The 17,788-nt window shown below is 46.8% G+C and overlaps 1 pseudogene; it reads left to right on the top strand.

Annotated features, from left to right (window-relative positions):
* Positions 1–16,447, top strand: part of LOC140411363 (NACHT, LRR and PYD domains-containing protein 12-like) — a 43,236-nt pseudogene extending 26,789 nt beyond the window's left edge.
* Positions 16,448–17,788: the final 1,341 nt, after the last annotated feature.

Below are 17,788 nucleotides of genomic sequence, written 5' to 3'. Positions count from 1 at the left end.
GAGGTTGAAGATGTCTGCGAATACACCCGCCAGCTGATCTGTGCAGGACCTGAGTGGTCGTCCGGGTACCCCATCCGGGCCAGTGGCTTTCTGTGGGTTGACCTTCGAGAAGGCTGCTCTGACGTCTCAGTGGTAATCTCAGATACAAGTTCATCCGCGGCTTGTGGGGTGGAGGGCTCTCTCTCTCTCTGACCTCTTGCTCAAAGCGGGCATAGAATGCTGATCAGGGAGGGGTGCGTTGGAGCCAACGATTTTACGTGCCTTCAGCTTGTAGCCCGTTATGTCTTGCAGACCTTACCATGGATGGCAGAGATCCGTGTGGTTAGCCTGGGACTCGAGCTTGGTCCGGTACTGTTTTTTGGTATCTTTGATGGATTTCTTTAGATCACATCTGGCTTTCTTGTAGAGGTGAGGGTCGCCTGACTTGAACGCCTCAGACCTAGACTTCAGCAAGCAGTGGGTGTCCCTGTTCATCCAGGGTTTCCGGGTGGGAAACACGCAGAGTTGCTTCTTTGTCACACACAAAGTTCGTGAGGTAACCAGACTACTCGACCCGAAATTATATTTGCACATACACACCCAGGTCCCTCTGTCCCTGCATCCCTTTCAGAATCTTACCTCTTACTTTATATTGGCCCTGCTTGTTCTTCGTACCAAAATACATAACCACACAATCCTCTGCATTGAACTTCAACTGCCACGTATCTACCCACGCCACCCTTGTCCATGCCCTTTTCAAGTTCTGTACTCGCCCCTTCACGCGTTCAAATTTTGTGTCAAATGCAAACTTTCAAACTCTCGCCTAAAACCCAAGACAACTGAGGTTATCCACCTTTCACCAGCCCGAAAATATCCATTAAGAGAAAATAACTCTTTGACAAAGAGTAATCGGACTCGAAACGTTAGCTCTTTTCTTTCCCTACAGATGCTGCTAGACTTGCTCAGACTCAATAAGGATCCTGCCCTGAAACAACATTAGACACCCAGTTGGGCATTTGTGTCAATTCCCTATTACATGCTCAGTGTGTTCCGAATTCAAATCCTCAAACTGACATAGTGGAATTGAACGACATGCTCTCTAGATTCTAATCCATACACTAAATTGCTCGTACAGAAACCTAGGCGATACAAAATTAGTTTCTCCTCACTTGAAGAATAGAATAACGAGCAAGAGAAACTTTCCTCGATGTTATTTTATTTAGTTATTCGTTGTTAGTACATCGTTGATTGACAATATATATATAACACATTGAAATTACTGGACAAAGGTGACCTCATAAATTGATAAAGGTCCTGAGTATGAACCTATGTGAACATAGAAATTGCCATTTTAGACTTTCAAACAAATCAACACTTCAATTTGACTCCTTTGACTAGTTGTTATGCGATCATCTCGGGTGTCAATGCAAGGGTAGATATCGGATCATCAAACAATTTGATTGTCAGCTAATTACATTTTCGATTCAATATCATTTTAGTTTTGCGTGATGGTGTAAGTTGGCTGATATCAAGTAGATGCCAATTTTATACCCACTCGAATTCCCTTTCCGCTGGAGAGAGTGGACAAAAATATCGACTGGGCTGAATACCTGGCGACGAATCATCAACATTAGATTCCCTAATTGCCAGGAATTTAATATGCCCAGGATGGATGAGTAAATAATTATGTGGTGGAATAATTCTCGATGTTAGTGTAGGATATCTGGTTTTGCTTCTGAGGCCAATTATACCCGTTGCATTCTGTTGCAATTCATGGTGTTGCATATCAGGAACGCTGAACTTCTGCTTCCTATAATGTAAAATTATTGTCCAAATCAAACGTTTTTGTGTACCACCCAAGCTGATACTCTCCAAATGTTTACCCTGCAATTTCTTACGATAAATATATTTTATTAAAGTTTTTCGATCAAACAAAAATTTCCCATTTTACAACTTTGTAATAATATATACATTGATCGTTTTTTTAAATAAATAATATGCTAACTAACGGCAACTGCCAACAACAAAATAAGAAACAACAGAAATAGTAACTAAAATAGTAACTTCGTAACATCTAATATAAATAACTAATATATAAACACACACATAAAACCCACGCGGACCCAAATGAGCCCACCCCCTTGGGTTGCTGCTGCTACCTTTCCTATTTTCCCTTATCGCTCTGCGAGATAGTTGAGGAACGGTTGCCACTGCCTGGTGAACCCTTGAGCCGAACCTCTTAGTGCGTACTTTATCCGCTCCAATTTTATGAACCCTGCCATGTCATTGATCCAGGCCTCCACACCCGGGGGCTTAACTTCTTTCCACATAAGTAGAATCCTTCGCCGGGATACTAGGGATGCAAAGGCCAAAACATCGGCCTCTCTCGCCTCCTGCACTCCCGGCTCATCTGCAACCCCAAATATAGCTAACCCCCAGCCTGGTTCGACCCGGACCCCCACCACCTTTGAAATCACTTTTGCCACACCCACCCAGAACCCATGCAATACCGGACAGGACCAAAACATGTGGGTGTGGTTCGCCGGGCTTCCCGCGCATCTCCCGCACCTATCCTCCACTCCACAAAATCTACTCAGCCTTGCTCCAGTCATATGCGCCCTGTGTAGAACCTTGAATTGTATCAGGCTGAGCCTGGCACACGAGGACGAAGAGTTTACCCTACTTAGGGCATCTGCCCACAGCCCCTCCTCAATCTCTTCCCCCAGCTCCTCCTCCCATTTTCCCTTCAGCTCCTCTACCATCGTCTCCCCCTCGTCTCTCATTTCCCTATATATATCTGACACCCTACCATCACCCACCCATGCCCCCAAAATCACTCTGTCCTGGATCTCTTGCGCCGGGAGTTGCAGAAATTCCCTCACCTGTTGCCTCATAAATGCCCTCACTTGCATATAGCGAAATGCATTCCCAGGTGGCAACTCATATTTTTCTGTCAGTGCTCCCAGACTCGCGAACGTCCCGTCTAAGAACAAGTCCTTCAATTTCGCAATTCCTGCTCGCTGCCAAGATTTAAATCCCCCATCTATCCTTCCCGGGACGAACCTATGGTTGCTCCTTATCGGGGACCACACTGAGGCACCCGTCACTCCCTTATGTCGTCTCCACTGCCCCCAAATTTTCAGAGTTGCCACCACCACTGGGTTTGTGGTGTATTTTTTCGGGGAGAACGGTAACGGCGCCGTCGCCAGTGCTTTTAGACTAGTTCCCCTACAGGACGCCATCTCCAGTCTTTTCCACGCCGCTCCTTCCCCTTCCCTCATCCACTTACATATCATTGACACGTTGGTGGCCCAATAATAATCACTTAGACTCGGCAGTGCCAGTCCCCCTCTCTCCCTACTGCGCTGCAGGAAACCCCTCTTTACTCTTGGGGTCTTTCCAGCCCACACAAAGCTCATAATACTCTTGTCCAACTTCCTAAAAAAGGCCTTTGTAATCAGTACAGGGAGGCACTGGAACACAAAAAGAAACCTCGGAAGGACCACCATTTTAACCGCCTGCACCCTGCCCGCCAATGACAGGGGCGCCATGTCCCACCTCCTAAAGTCCTCTTCCATCTGCTCTACCAGTCGTGCCAAGTTAAGCTTATGCAAGGTTCCCCAGTTCCTGGCCACCTGGATCCCTAAATACCGGAAATCCCTTGTTACCCTCCTCAACGGTAAATCGTCTATTTCCCTGCCCTGTTCCCCGGGGTGCATCACAAACAGTTCGCTCTTCCCCATATTCAATTTATATCCTGAAAATTCTCCAAGCTCCCTGAGTGTCTGCATTATCTCAGGCATCCCCTCCACTGGGTCCACGACATACAACAACAAATCATCCGCGTATAATGACACCCGATGCTCTTCTCCTCCTCTAAGTACCCCCCTCCACTTCCTAGAGCCCCTCAGCGCTATGGCCAGTGGCTCAATTGCCAACGCAAACAGTAACGGGGACAGGGGACATCCCTGTCTTGTACCCCTATATAATCGGAAGTGGTCAGATCGTTGCCTATTTGTAATCACACTTGCCACCGGGACCCTGTACAGGAGCTGAACCCATCTAATGAACCCCTCTCCAAATCCAAATCTCCTCAGTACTTCCCACAGGTAGTCCCACTCCACTCTATCAAATGCTTTCTCTGCATCCATCGCCACCACTATCTCCCCTCCGGTGGGGACATCATCATCACCCCCAGCAGCCTCCGTATATTAGCATTCAATTGCCTCCCTTTAACAAACCCCGTTTGATCATCATGCACCACCCCAAGGACACAGTCCTCTATCCTCATCGCCATCACCTTGGCCAAAAGCTTGGCATCTACGTTCAAGAGGAAAATAGGCCTGTATGACCCGCACTGCAGTGGGTCTTTGTCTCTTTTCAGGATCAGCGATATCGTCACCTCCAACATCGTCGGGGGTAGTGTCCCCCTTTCCCTAGCCTCATTAAAGGTTCTCGTCAGAAGTGGGGCCAGCAGGTCCACGTATTTCCTATAGAACTCCACCGGGAACCCATCCGGTCCCGGGGGCTTCCCTGCCTGCATGTTCCCAATTCCTTTTACCACCTCCTGCACCTCAATCTGCGCTCCCAGTCCTGTCATCTCCTGGTCCTCAACCTTCGGGAACTCCAGCTGGTCTAGGAAACGCATCATTCCCTCTTTCCCTTCCGGGGTTTGAGCCTTATTTCGCCTCTCGTAAAATACCTTAAACACCCCGTTCACCCTCTCCGCTCCCCGTTCCATCTTTCCCTCCTCGTCTCTAACCCCTCCGATCTCTCTCGCCGCCCCCCTCTTCCCAGGTTGTTGGGCCAGCAGCCGGCTCGCCTTCTCTCCATATTCATACTGCACTCCCTGTGCCTTCCTCCATTGTGCCTCCGCCTTACCCGTGGTCAACAAGTCAAAGTCCGTGTGCAATCTCCCTCTTTCCCTGTATAGCCCTTCATCTGGAGCCTCCGCATATTGCCTATCCACCCTCAAAATCTCCCTCAACAATCTCTCCCTTTCTTAACCCTCTTGTTTCCCCTTATGGAGATCAGCTCCCCTCTAACCACCGCCTTCAGCGCCTCCCAGACCACTCCCACCTGGACCTCTCCATCATCATTAATCTCTAGGTACCTTTCAATACATCCCCTCACCCTTACACATATCCCCTCGTCCGCCAGCAGTCCCATATCTAATCTTCAGAGTGGGCGCTGTTCCTTTTCCTCTCCTACTTCCAGATCTACCCAGTGTGGGGCATGATCTGAAATGGCTATAGCCGAATACTCCGTTCTTGCCACCTTCGGGATCAGCGCCCTTCCCAGGACAAAGAAGTCTATCCGGGAGTACACTTTGTGGACATGGGAGAAGAAGGAAAACTCTTTACTCCTTGGCCTAGTAAATCTCCAGGGATCCACTCCTCCCATCTGCTCCATAAAGCCCTTAAGCACCTTGGCCGCTGCCGGCCTCCTCCCGGAGGCTAAAACACTCTTTCTCCAATGTAGTCCAACTTTTCCACTTCAATAAATGTCAACGCCTCTTCTGCCATCTCGAAGTAGTGGTGTTTACCCTGGTATGTAACCCACAGTCTTGCCGGCTGCAACATTCCGAACTTCACTTTCCTCTTGTGGAGCACCGCCTTGGCCCGATTGAAACTCGCCCTCCTTCTCGCCACCTCCGCACTCCAATCCTGATACACGCGGATCACCGCGTTCTCCCACCTGCTGCTCCGTGTCTTTTTTGCCCATCTCAGGACCATCTCCCTGTCCTTGTAGCGGTGGAACCTCACCACTATTGCTCAAGGTATTTCTCCTGCCTTTGGTCTTCTCACGAGGACTCGATACACTCCCTCCACTTCCAGGGGGCCCGTCGGGGCCTCAGCTCCCATTAAGGTATGAAGCAGCGTGCTCACATATGCCCCAACGTCGGCTCCCTCTGCCCTTTTGGGAAGACCCAAGATTCTTAAGTTCTTCCTCCTCGAGCTATTTTCCAGGGCTTCCAGTCTCTCCATACACCTCTTATGCAGTGCCTCGTGCGTCTCCGTCTTCACCACCAAGCCCTGTATCTCGTCCTCATTTTGGGCAGCTTTTGCCTTCACTCCACGGAGCTCCATCTCTTGGGTCTTCTGCGCCTCCTTTAACCCCTCAATCGCCTGCAGCATCGGTGCCAGCACCTCCTTCTTGAGCTCCTCCACACATCGCCGGAGGATCTCCTGCTGTTCCAGGCCCCATACCAACTGGCCTCCCTCCACCGCCACCTTGCTTCTCACTTCCCTTCTTTGCCGCTGCTCCAGAGGATCCTCCGCAATCTGGCCACTATTATCTCTTCTGTCCATTCACATCCGGGGGGGACTCCCTTCTATGTCGCCTCACAGTGGGTTTAGCCTTCGAAAATTACCGTTGGGGCTCCCGATAAGAGCCCAAAAGTCCGTTAAAACGGGAGGTGCCGAAACGTGCGACTTAGCTGGTCATCGCCACACCCGGAAATCTCCCCTGCAATTTCTATGTCATGCAATAACAATATAGGAACAACTCTAATATCATTCTGAATATTCCAATTAAAGGCATCCAAAAGGAACACAAGGACCATCTCCTCGCCAAAACCGAGAATGTGAGAAAATACACCGTCAGAGGAAAGGACAAACCAACGGCTGATCGATACACTGAACTTATCATCATTTCCTCTCTTCGTGAACGGAGATTGGTGGAAATGGACTTCTGTCCAGAGGCAAAGACCACGAGCAATGGCAGCAGAAGTACATCGCCAGCGATCTTGAGAAAATCCGTATCAAACAATTATTTAGGAGTAGTTTCGGCCACAACAGCCTGTGCGGGACCTCGTTAGTTAGCGGGGTGGTCGGCATCGGCAAGACAACCATGGTGCAGAGGATAGTGCACGAATGGGCCGCAGGGTACATCTATCCTCAGTTTCAATTCGTCTTTCATTTCACGTTTCGAAACCTGAATGCAATAAACGGGAGACGTTCCTTGGACGAATTAGTACTGGATACCTATCCTTATTTGGAAAATGCAATTGGAGATATATGGATGAGGCCGGAACATTTGCTCTTGGTGTTTGATGGGTTGGATGAGTTCCAACGCACGATTGAATTCACAGGTCGCGCAGCCTCTGGGAATGTCTGTACCCGTCCCGACTGTAGATGCGAAGTGTCCGAGATTGTCCGCTGTCTGGTCCAACAACAGCTGCTAAAAGGTTGTTCTGTGCTGGTCACAAGTCGGCCAACCGCATTGGGATCATTGGAAAAGGTCAATATCAACCTCTGGGCTGAGATCCTTGGCTTTCTGGCTGATGAAAGGAAAGATTATTTCAGAGGGTTTTTTGGGAATGAGGAAGTCGCCAACAAAGTATTTAAATACGTGGAGGAGAATGACATCCTGTACACCATGTGCTACAATCCCTCCTACTGCTGGATCATGTGCTCCACCTTAGGCCCACTCTTCACTCAACCAGGGGGCAAGCAACCTCTCCCCAAAACCATCACTCAACTACGTTTACAACCTGTTGAAAAACCATCGGCGAGATGTTGCGGACCAGCGGATGGTCTTACTCCGTCTCGGGGAGTTGGCATATGAGTGCGTTTCAAAGAGAGTCATTGTTTTCAACGAGGACCACTTCGGTCAGCATCAGCTGGAACCTTCCAAGTTCATTTCTGGATTTATGATGGAAATCCTAGAAAGAGATGATGCAGCAAAAAACGTTGTGTACACATTTCTCCACCTGACCATCCAAGAGTTCTTGGCCGCTCTCGCTCATTACTTGAGCCCGAAGCACAAAAATATGTTGGAGCTGCTTCCCTGGGCTTTTAAAAAGGACGATGGTCGCTTTGAGATCTTCATTCGTTTTGTGGTGGGGCTTTCAGCGTCCACTTCATCCCGGCAGCTTGAAGAGATCCTGGGCCCGCTATCGCACCACACAACCTGTCAGGTAATAGACTGGTTACAGGTCAACGTTCAGGCAGAGATTAAAAACATGGACAGGAACGCCGGAAAGCGGCAGCTGCTCAACATTTTTCATTACCTATCTGAGTCTCAGAACACAGCTTTGGTCCGGAAGACCGTCGGGTCGGTGGAGCGGCTGACCTTTGGGGACTCCAATCCGCAGAGCGCACTGAGATTGAACCCACTGGACTGTGCTGTGCTGTCACACGTGCTCCAACTCTGTGAAACTATGGAGGAGCTGAATTTGGAGAAATGCTACATTCAGGAGGAAGGGGGGGTCAAGCGTTTGGCGCCCGCAGTCCACAAATGCAAAGTTCTGAGGTATTTACCAATGTCGGTGTAAGTGGGCATAAATGGTCTGTTTCAGGATGGCAAACTCTGACCAGTGGTGTGCCTCAGGCGTCGGTGCTTGGAACACAACCGATCTGGAAGGAGGAAGTGAAGGCATTGTTCCCAGGTTTGCACATGATACAATGATCTGTAGAGGGACGGGTACTACTAAATGGCAGGGGGGCTGCAGTAGGACTTGGAGGGCTAGGAGAGTGGGCAATGAAGTGGCACGTGCAAGACAATGTGGAAAAGTGTGAGGTTATGCACTTTGGAAGGAGGAATGGGGCCTAGACTATTTTCTAAATGGGGACATTCTTAGGAAATCAGAAGCACAAAGACCTTTGTCCTTGCTCATGATTCTCTTCAGGTTAACGTTTAGGTTCTGCAGGTGGTTAGGATCGCAAATGTAGTGTTGGCATTCATGTCGAGAGAGATTGTATACAAAAGCAGGGGTTGTCGTCTGAGTCTGTATAAGGTTCTGGTCAGACTCCATTTGAAGCTTTGTGAGCAGCTTTGGGCCCCGTATCTAAGGAAGGATGTGCTGGCCTTGGAATGGGTATAAAGAATGTTCACAAGAATTATCCCTGGTATGAAGAGCTTGTCGAATGAGGACCGTTGATGACTCTGGCTCTGCACTCGTTGAAGTTCAGAAGGATGCAGGGGATCTTATTGAAACTTACAGGATACTGCGAGACCTGGAAAGACTGCGCATTGGGAAGATGTGTCCACTAGTCAGTCCAAGGGTTGGTTTAGCACAGTGGGCTAAATAGCTGGCTTGTAATGCAGAACAAGGCAGCAGCGTGCGTTCAATTCACGTACCGGCCTCCCCGGACAGGCGCCAGAATGTGGCGACTAGGGGCTTTTCACAGTAGCTTCATTGAAGCCTACCTGTGTCAATAAGCTATTATTATTATTGTCACTAGTTGGAAAAACTGGAACCAGAGGACACAATCTCAGACTAAAGGGACGATCCTTTGAAACAGAGATCAGGAGGATTTAGTTCAGCCAGAGGGTGGTGAATCTGTGGAACTCTTTGCCGCAGGAGGCTGTGGAGGCCAAATCACTGAGTGTCTTTAAGACAGAGATAGATAGGTCCCTAATTCATAAGGAGATCAGGGGTTATGGGGAGAAGGCAGAAGAATGGGGATGAGAAAAATATTAGCCATGATTGAATGGCGGAGCACTCAAAATGACCGAGTCGCCTAATTCTGCTCCTATGTCTGGAAGCGGTAGCAAAAAGAGGCCCCTTGCCTCATTGGATTTTGATTTACTCAACTGGTGTGTGGAGAAGTCACCTCCAACACACATTGCAGCATTTCAGGAAGTAAATATTCTCAATTCTTGACCCATTTTGGAGTTAGATAATTCAACCGCAGCCCATGAATTCAACCGCATCACGGACGTATGAGGGGCTCGACACTCTATCAGACATTCAGCGCCATAGACACAATTCCTGCTCCCACACCCGGCCCTACATGCATCGCCGTTGTCTCCCACTTTCCCCCCTCGATATCCACTCTCCAGCCTGACAGCCACATGCATGCACATACCCACGGGGCTCCCACGAGGGTCGGCCCCTGGCACTGCTCCCTGCCTCAGGTTGGCACTGCCAGGTGGAAACTTCCAGATGGAGCCTTCCAGTTAGACACTGTCCGGTTGCCGCTGTAGGTCGGCACTGCAGTGGCACCTAACAGTGCCAACTTAAAAGTTTCAAGCTGTGCCAGTGGATTTGCCAGTGCACTACCCGAGCATGTCTCTCTACCCATCCTTCCCGGAGCTATGCTTTCTTCTGCGCCGCCGGAAGGATACGCACGATTGCCTCAAACCTGTCCAGATTCGCAGCAAATGACGCCAGCGGCCTGGTCAAGATTTCCTGATGGGGAGGGGGGGGGGGCGAGATCACGGTACCAATATGCTAATATTTTTGAATGAGATTCTCGGACCCTTTTTCTCACTACTCCACTCTTGTGCATAATTTCATTCATGGGCGGGATTCTTCTGTTCACGAGTCAGCTGTTTCTCGGCGGGAGGCCGATTGCTGGCAGCTTGTTTCCCTTCTCCCGACGTTTGTCCGTGGGATTTCCCATTGAAGTCACAGCACGCTACGGAAAACCTGTGGGCGGAGCTACGCTGCCGTCCGGAAAGGAGACTCCCAGCAACAGGTACCTGGTTCTCAATTTTACGTTAAACGTTTAATTACACAGCACATAAATAATTTATTCGATCAATTGAATCGCTCTTTCATAGGTCCATTGAATTCGGACCACTCCCTCGCCTCTCCGCCATACAAAGAAAGAACAAAAAACAAAGAAAATTACAGCACAGGAATAGGCCCTTCGGCCCTCCCAGCCTGCGCCGATCCAGATCCTTCATCTAACTTAAAGCCATTGCGAGGTTTACCCAGTTCTCCTCTTGATAGTTGCGATTGATTTTGTTTCTAACATTCCCTCAGCCGGTTAATCCTCGAATATAATAATTCTTATGTACGTTGTCCAAAACCTATGTTCCTTGCACACAGTGCCCAATTATTATTTGAACAATTGCTCCATATTGAACTTAGCAAGATATTTCTTAGTTTTATCTCCCCCACCCACCCGTCTGTGCGCCAAGAGTTAAACAATTAGAAATGTTTCTGCAAACGTGAAAGATAATTTTGTGACCGAGCAGGTTTTATTTGTGACTCTTTTCTTGGTTGTTAGGCTGAATCATAATCATATTGGAGATACAGGAGTCAACCTTTTGTCTGTATCACTGTTACATGAAGACTGTAAAACGCAGAAATTGGAGTGAGTACCATTCCCAATTTTAACCTAACACACTGTCGGGATGAAGTCAGTGAAACGTTCAAACACTAACCTGACTAACAAATATCCTGCTGTTTGGTTGCATTCATTCGCATTCTGGGGTGTTTTTTTAGTGCAATACTGTGTGTGGCATTATCGCTACGGCTGTACAGTATTTCGGTAGACCGAAACTGGTGGACCCTTCTGTTGATCAAAGCACAGAAAATATTCTTAGCACTGGAAGGGGCTACAGCAAAAACAAAAATCAGAACGTTAACAAAAAGAGTTAAACTTGACAGTTTGCACCGACTGGGTTCTATTTCATTGGTTGGAGAAGATTATGAAAGGTTGCTCGAACTGGGGTGTTTAATGTGACGGAAAGGTATTCGAGGTTAGATCGGTTTGAAAAAAAATGATTTCACCCGGTGAGTGAAGTCTCGAACAAAAGAACATAATTGCAAAGATAGAGATTAGCCGTTTATTCATGTATTCACACCAGCACACGGCAAATGTGGAATCTCCAACGACAAACGCTGATGAGATGGGAGCAACTTGACTATGCAAAAATAGCGGTTGTTATATTGTGGATAGGAGAGAGTATCATGGGGTTGACGATCGGATGATTATTGGAGTCAAGATAGATAATTACGTATCTAGCTAAATGAGATAAACAGCTGCCGCGCTTTAGTCCGCGTGTTTTCACGTTCTTCTGATCAGTATTGTGTTATTTTTTTGCTTTTTCCAGCGGTATTAAATTCTGATTATAAATAATTCTTGTCAGTTTGCAGGACAACAATCTGACAGCTGCTTGCATTGAGGATCTAAGGTCGGCATTCAGTGTGAACCAATCTTTAACGATGCTGTACCTGGACGGAAATAAATTCACTGACCATTGTGTTCCCGGTTTGCGACACCTCATAATGAGCTGCAAAAACGTAGAGTTGATTCAGTGAGTACTTACATTTTTATAATCTTTACTGCCACACGTAGGCTGACAATGCAATAATGTTACCGTGAAAACCCCCTCGTCGCCATATTTCGGCTCCTGTTCGGGTACACAGAGGGAGAATTCAGAATGTCCAAATTACCTAACAGCACGTCTTTCGGAACATGTGGGTGGAAACCGGAGCATCCGGAGGAAACCCACGCAGACACAGGGTGAACGGGCAGACTCCGCACTGACAGTAACCCAGCCGGGAACCGAACCTGGGACCCTGGCGCTGTGAATCCACAGTGCTAACCACCGTTCTGCCGTGCTGCCATACATGTGTTAATATTCAATTTTGAATTATTGTAAATCGATAGTCTGTGGGCAATAGTTTGTCTTCATAAATCATACGAACTACATATTATACTGATGTCCTTCACGAATCCGGTGACAAGTTGCATCTGCTGTCTGTTTATTCCGCTTGCGGTATTCCCGTCCTATTGATTTACATAGACATATGCTCACATAATACCCTGGCTGGACATCCAATGGATCAATGAAACGCCGTATTTACTCTCCGTCTAATGTTGGTCTCCGCTGATATGAAGGAGAACTGAACATTCGTTGGATGTCAAATCAGCATTGCAGGATGCAATAGGAGTTCTGGGCTTATTTGTTAGCTCCTTCGGGAGTCACTGGCAAGGCCGGTATGTGTTGCCCCTCGCTAATTATTTTTAGAACGTGCGGGTATGCCGCCATATTAAAAGATAAACTGAAGTCCTTCTGGTATAGCTACACTACTCTTGTGAGGAAGGGAGTTCCAGGAGTGAGATCCAGTGACAATGAAGTGACAGCATTATGGTTCTACGTAAGGATCTTGTGTGGCCGAGAGAAGAGTTTTTATGTGGTGGTATTACATTGCCTTTGCTGCTCTTGTCCTTTCAGTTAATAGAGGTAACATAAGATGGGAAAGATGGGATCGCATACCAATTCATAGGGCTGCTCAGTTCTTGGGTATGCTGCAGCTGCCCCCACAGACAAGTGGGTACTGTTCCATCACAGTACATAATTGTGCTTTGCAGATCGACGCCAGGCTTTGAGGAGTCAGGTGGAGAGCTACTCGTCTCATATTTCCCCGTATCTGACCAGCTGCTGTTGTCACAGAACTTATCGAGCTGGTCCTGTTAGGTTTTTATTCAATGGTGACTCTTTTGATTCGTATTTTGGGGAATTCCACGATTTTCAGGCCATTGAGTGTTAATGGGAGATGTTTAGATACACTTTTTTTTTTACATCTGACCCCTGTCTACCATGAATCGTCTTTGTCACATATCAGCGCAAGCCTGCATATTGTCCTGGTGCTGCTGAGTATGTCACAGAGCGCTTCCGTCTCTGAGGAATTGCGAATGATACTGAACATAATGTAATCATCAGTGAAAAGTTCAGCCTAAGTTCGTATGATAGAGGGGGGGGGGGGGAGCATCTCTAAAGCATCTGAAGAAGGTTGTGAAGGACACATATCCCAATAGATTCATGCAGCTCCATCGGAGGCCTTAAACAATGAGGCTCAAACATCCACAACCGCCCCTGCAGTGCTAGGTATCACTACAATCAGTGTAAAATCTTGCCCAATTCCTATTGGATTCAATTTCGCGGAGGGATCCTTGATCCGCACAATCGGTCAAAAATGTTCTTGATGTGAAGGGCACTGATTCTCACCTCACTACCTGAATACAGACTCTTTGACTATGAGTAGACCAAGACTCTATGGAGGTTATAATGCAATAGGAACTGGAAGAAACCAAACTACCGATCCATTTGCAGGTTGTTGGTGCAAATATGCAGCTTTCTGGTACTGTCAACAATACCTTCCATCATCGTATGACTGATGGACACTGGCCTCCTTGGGTGGTAATTATTCGAATTGCTTTGGGCGGTGCTGTGGATCCATTTTTAATGGTAATTGAAGTCCCCCATCCAGGATACATTCTGTATTCTTGCCATCCTCGCCCCATTTTAGAAGTGATGTTCAAAGTGGAGGAGTACTGACTAATTCGACTATATGGGCTGCTGGGACAATGTTTCGGAATCACAGTTGAACTATGCATCCATCCGGGATCGGTCTGTCCCACTAATGGGGCAAAACATATCCAGGAATTGTCATTGTGGCGTCTGAGACCATTGCTTATAATGTATGTTTGGTCAGTATGACGCTGCAGTCTGTTGGCTATCTACACGACAGACGTCTATCACATTTTTCACAATTCCACAGATCTGATTATGCATGAGTTTACAGAACCGATTGGATGTAGTGTGAAGTTGTCAATTCCAGCGTTTGGCCGATGGAAGATGGTTAACCGCTTTTTACTGATCTTTCAAGTTTCTCTAGCTGTGCAGCTGGCCATTTCAGAAGACTGTTCAGAATCAACTGTGTACAGTTGGAGACCGATTCATCGCATCAGCTGGGAGGACAGGCATACTACCATCAACATCGTTGAAGGAGCCAAAAGCCCCAGCACCGAGGTCATGATCATCCCATACCAACTGAGCTGGCCACGTAGGTATGATGCCAGATCCAAATTGGGTTCGTTCAGCTGAAATATGGCACCCAAAAAACGAGGATGAGAAAGGAAGCGATTCGAAGACACCCGCAAGACATGGCAATGTCTGGTAAATAAATGGGCGAGTCTCCTGAATGAACGGACATACTTCTTCAACCACCCGTCGATAATAGGAGCTCTGGAAAAGGAGCCGTCGAAAGAAATACCTTTGATGCCAGTGCTGTCAGTGGTGTGGCTCATCAGCCACCCAAGGACCCACGAACCCATGACGACTAATGTGGAGTTTATTCGGTGGACAACCATATTTCTTAGCGAATGTTCACCGAAGAAGAGATGGTTGTTGTAAAGACGCTGCTTGGTGGCACTGTCAACAATAATTCCCATCATCTCGCTACTGATAGAGACTATACTCTTGCAGAGGTAATGAATCAGATTGGATATTGGAATGGAGTCATTGTTAATGGTAATTTAGCTCCTCCATCCAGGATAGATGCATTCTGTATCCTTGCCATCCTCACTCCTTATTTGGTGATGCTCAAAGTGGAGGAGTTCTGATTGATTCAGTCGCTGAGAAAGGATGGCAAGTGAGAATTATATGGAGGACACATTACCCTCGTTATTCCTGGGATAACTCGACTTCATGGGGAACCGATTCTATGATCAGGACACCGACACCGAGTTGAAATGTGCAGCTATACCTATTGGCTCTGGCCTACAGATGAAGCAGGAAATTCCCAGGATGTTCATGGTAGCGACTGAGATTGGTTGCAATACATGATTTGATGAGTTTAACCCTGCCAGCCTTTCTCACTATCATTCACGACAGCTGTCCAACATTTAGCACAATTCCCCAGATCCGAGTAAGCAGGAGTTCACAGAGCCGATTGAGCGTGGCGTGGAGCTATCAATTCCAGAGGGTTTTTTGCCGATGGCAGATCGTTCATCTCCTATTGTTGATATTTGTAGTTTCTGTAACTGAGCAGATTGCTGGTTTATTTCCGACGACAGCTCAGAGCTAACCATGTAATTGGCTCTGGAGTCACTTATAAGTCAGACTGGATAATGTTGGCAGCTTTTCTTCCATAAAGGACATTGTGAAACTAATATATTCTGTGTCGATCGATGATGGTTTCAGTTATAATTACCGAGGCGAAGGGGCGACACAGTGGCGCAGTGGCTAGCACTGCTGCCTCAAACCGCTCAGGGCTCGGATTACTGTCTCTGTGTAATTGAGACATTGTCTTCGTGTTTGTATGGGTTTCACCCCACAACACAAATATGGGCAGGGTAGGTGAATTGGCCACGCTAAATTGACCCTTATTTGGTAAAAAAAAAGGATTGCGGTCCTCCAAATTTATTTTTAAAACAACATTACTGAGCATATCTTTATATTCCAGATGAATTATTTAATTGAATTTCTATTCCAGAATCAGGAAGGATTTAATTCTCTGACATGGATTGCTCCTCCGCTGAGAATACCATCATGCCTCTGTATGTCGAATGTGCAGCTAGCTGTCCGTGAATGTAGTTCTTACAGCTCCGCTCAGATCATTCAGTCGAATCTGGTCAAATCAGTGTGATCCCCTTCTGCTGTTCCCCTGTAGCTCATTAGAATTTCGTAAGGAAGATATATAAGCGCCTTTTGCTCGAAACGGTACACGTGGTTGTGTAAATTTGCTTTCATGAATTAACTGTCTATTTAATCATCTCCGCCTCAGGTTATGGAGGAACCAATTCAGTTCAGATGGGCAGAAGCAGCTCAGATCGTTGAGAGAATCCCGGGCTGGACTACGAGTCTTTGTGTGAACAGTGGGAAGAAAAGATTGTTAACACAGCCTGAAATGTATGTTCATAATTACTAAAATGTTTCAGTAAAGCGAATCCAGGAAAGGAATTTATTGAAATCTAAAATAAAACTGAAACTATTCGAAGTGGTGGAATAATGATTTCAAAGAGATAAAAGCTATGTTAATCTAACACTCCCGGCGGGGGATTGAAAATGAGGCACATTTTTTTCATCTAGCAGATTTCACTGTTAAAGGAAAGAAAACATGGTCAGGTATAAAACCTGTGCTCCAGCCGTTCCTATACATTAATTTACCTCAGCATTAGCTACATATCTGTCCATGTTTCTGATGTCAATCTTCAGCAATTTATATGCAAAGATGCCAGACAAGACAGCTGTCCCGTGTCGGGACTTGGAGATCCCAACCTTTGATCGCCGATGAGGTATGTTTGAAACTTGTAACAAATGGCATCTGGAAGTCCATTTAACTAACATCCAGAGATATTTGATTGTCCACCAATTTAGTCACTTCTTCAAAAACAATCAAACAGGTTAGGCAGGTAGGGTCTACTGTTTCAATTGGATGCTGGTTCGCTCTGACCAGCTAAAACAATCATTCTGTTTACTAAATAAATCAGAAATTTCTGATCTAGTAATTTCTGAATAAAATATGTTTGGCTCACTGAGCGATTCCTGATCAGAGCCTGATCTGTTTCACCCCTCACTTTTATGAAATAGCGATACTTTCTCACTCTGCCTCACTCGTGTTTTGAGGAGCTGTTTTTGATCCACACTCAGCCTTATCCAGGGAGACCTCTGAGAGGTCATCTGGATGAACAATTTACCAATTTACGATGGGTAAGAAAATCTGAGATGTGTTAAAATAGTGTACTATTTAATTCAACATCACAGGATCACAACTCTGATTAGTTCCCTTACATAATCCAGGGGACAATGATAGAGCTCCCGTGCAACGAAGTAAGAAACATCTTCAATCGTACATCAATGAGCAAAGTCACGTGAATACAGTTAGCAGCAAGTTCGCATGTTCCACCGGTCTCATTTGAAAAATTCAGTCCACAGTAGGTGTTCGATGTTTAATGTTCTAGGTGACACCATACCTGCACAATCTTGGGATTAGAAACAAAGATCGTCGAGAGGGTATAAACACTATAAAAGGACTTGATCGCCCATACCTAATGGTATGATGTCCACCAACACAATCGCTATTTCTCTTTTCGGGGTGTCATACCAATCTCAAGGGTTTGCCACCAGGAATCACTCTCGGTGATTCCAGGTACTGGGTCGAAGGTCCGATTCGACGTTTGGATCCATCAGCTGAGAGAAACGTTCTCATCCTGAAGCCACGCATGTTATCTTTCTGGAAGGATCACTGGGCACAGATACTGAGGACGAACCTAGGAATACTGAGTGTAATTGTAAGTGTCCCATTGCAATCCAGATTGAGGCCCATCTTATGTCCTTC

This window comes from Scyliorhinus torazame, chromosome 4, assembly GCF_047496885.1.
Source record: "Scyliorhinus torazame isolate Kashiwa2021f chromosome 4, sScyTor2.1, whole genome shotgun sequence".
In the NCBI taxonomy this organism is placed as follows: domain Eukaryota; kingdom Metazoa; phylum Chordata; class Chondrichthyes; order Carcharhiniformes; family Scyliorhinidae; genus Scyliorhinus; species Scyliorhinus torazame.
Note: the sequence above shows the minus strand (reverse complement) of the source record. Positions and strands in the feature narration are given on the sequence as shown.